The sequence below is a fragment of the Sminthopsis crassicaudata genome, chromosome 6 (genome assembly GCF_048593235.1).
Source record: "Sminthopsis crassicaudata isolate SCR6 chromosome 6, ASM4859323v1, whole genome shotgun sequence".
Lineage (NCBI taxonomy): Eukaryota > Metazoa > Chordata > Mammalia > Dasyuromorphia > Dasyuridae > Sminthopsis > Sminthopsis crassicaudata.
In genome coordinates, this window is record NC_133622.1 from 225348047 (window position 1) to 225350942 (window position 2896).

Sequence of the window (2896 nt, forward strand, 5' to 3'; positions counted from 1 at the left end):
AGGGCCTTGCCTCAGTCTGTCCAGCTGTAAAATGGGGATAATATTGGTCCCTACTTCCCAGTATTATTGTGAGAATCAAGCGATGTAGTAAAGCACTTAGCACAATGCCTGGCATATAGCAAGTGCTATTAAATGACAGCTATTATTAATATTCTTGTTATTATTATTATTAATTTCTCCCAGTCTCAGTTTCCTGATCCAAAAAAATAGCACTTATCTCTCAGGGATGTTGTAAGGCTCAAACAAGAGAATATTTTTAACATACCTTGAAAATCTTAACATGCTCTGTCAATGTTAACTATTGTCATCAATCCCAGTGAAGGGATTGGAGGGGGAAGCTCTTGAAGGCATTCCTTTCTCTGTGATAAATTCTCATTTTATAGGTAGAAAATACAGAGGCATGGAGAAGGGAGTTAATATGCTGAATGTCCCATAGTAATAGATGGCAGCATCTGGCTTTGCATCCAGGTCATCCAACCACGAATCCAGCCTTCCTCCATTTACCCCAGATGCCTCTGTCCAAGTAAAAATATCCCCACCATAGACAGTCTTAGGCCTGGAGTAGGCCATAGGTCACATGTCCCCCCCAAGTCCTTTGGCCTCCCCAAGGGAAGATAGAAGGTAACAGACAGCTTCCAGACTGCCTTGTATCTTGAAGAAATAAGTTGCATGTTGGGATTTAATTTAGAATCCCCACTGTTTTCTTGATGAACACAAACCACACTGCAATTAGGGTGATGAAGAAGGCTGCTGGTGCTGCTGACAGAAGAAATTTGTCAACGAGGATGAGTAGGGGATGGGAAATAGCAGCAGGGTGACAGCCCCGGGTCGTCTGGTGGGCTCCCCCAGAAACCAGGATGTTCCCTATGTCTACAGCCTGGGGAAAAGGCACTGATCCTTGGGGATCAATTGATCAATCAACAAGCATTTATTAAGCAACTACTAGTTGCCAGATGTTAAGTACGATGGAAGGGAACTAGTACAGTTCATCCTCTGTATCATGTTTTATTTTATATGTTTCCTATATTTATTTTAAAACCTCTTTTATCTCCCCAAGCCTATGATACATTTGTATTTGAATCTCCAGCAACTAGTCCTGTACCACGTATCCTAGGCACTTAACTGATCCACGTTGGTTGATGGACTAACTCACTGACTGATCTTCAGGTCCCCTTAGACCATGGTTCCAACTTGGTTACTTGTTGCAAACCTTGCACGGTGTTAGTATGGCCCAGGCCATGTTTCTTTTATTTTTCCTTATTTTTTATTAATTTTATAATTATATATTTTTTGACAGTCCATATGCCAGGCCATGTTTCTTGAGTCACTTTCACTGGGTTTCTGATCGTAGGGTGATTTAACATCAAAACCTTCTTCAGACTTCTCTTCCCCACCAGCCTTCTTCTTCAAGGTGAAATCTTCCAATTTATGTACAGTCTTAACTCTTTAGAGAGTAAGCACCTTGAGGGCAGGGCCTAATTCATTTGCTTATATTAGTATCCCTAGCACTTAGCACACAGTACCTGGCATATGGTAAGTGCTTAATAAATGCTCTGTCCATCCATCCATCATTCTACATCTGTCTGTCTGTCTATCCATCTATTTATCTACCTATCAATTCTATCCGTCTGTCTATTCATCTATCTATTTATCCATCTATCAATTTGCCAATCTATCTATTCAACTATCCCTCTGCAGCTAGCTTTTCATTTATCATGTATTTATCCATCCCTCTATATTTCTGTTTATTTTAGCCATCTCTCTATCATCTATTTATCTATATTTGTCTATATCTACATCTCTATCTGTCTATATATCTATCTGCCTCTGTAACTATTTACAAATCTATCCACCCAGAAATTCATCCATTTTTCCATTCATCTATCTCTCTATTACTATGTGTCTTTACCATTTGCCAGCTGGTCATCAGACCAGATAGAATGATGGACCTGGAATCAGGAAGACTTGAATTCAAATCCAGCCTCTAACATTTAGTAGCTATGGGACCCTGAACAAGACATTGCCTCAATTTTCTCAGCTATAAAATGTGGATAATAACAGTATCCACCTCCCAGGATTGTTGCGAGGATCAAATGAGAGAACATTTATGAAGTGCTTAGCAAATGCCTAGTACACAGGAGATGTTTAATAAATGCTTCTTCCTTTCCCTTCCTTCATTCTTTCTATCCAGACTCCATTTCTTAGACTTTTCCTAGCATTTCAGGCACCAATTTGTCTGGACTCTACTCAGTCTTTTCCCTAGTGATTCGATTTCATTTCAAGCGTTCATTCAGCCACTCAATTGGCAAGCATTTATTAAGTGCCTTGTATATGCCAATACTCCAATGGAGGATTACCAATAGGAACTTAAAGCCCAACTAAAGTGCTTTCTCGTTCCCAGAAGCCTCTCCTGATAGCTCCCTTTGTTGTTCAGTTGTTCCCAACTCCTTGGGGGTTTTCTCGGCAGAAATGCTGGAGTGGTTTGCCATTTCCTTCTCCAGCCCATTTTACAGAAGAGGAAACTGAGGTAAACAGTGATCAAGTGACTTGTCCAGATCAAACAGCTAGTAAGCATCTGAGGCTGGATTTGAATTCAGGTCCTTTTAACCAGCACTCCATCCAATGCGCCACCTAACTAAGAAGCTTCCTCCTCAGATTGCACACAGCATATGGTTTTATAATTCTTTAATGAACCTGTCACATGATATTATTATGCATGAAAGATATCTATAATAGTGGATAGAGAGCAGAATGCATCTGAGAAGTGTGACTCTGAGCACCTAATCTAGTGCATCAGGAAGCTCTGGAAAAGCAGATGCTGATTGGCATTGATGGAGGGAATATCAAACCCACTCCCCACATCCCCACAAAGAGCGGGAAGACAGCCAGCTGAATC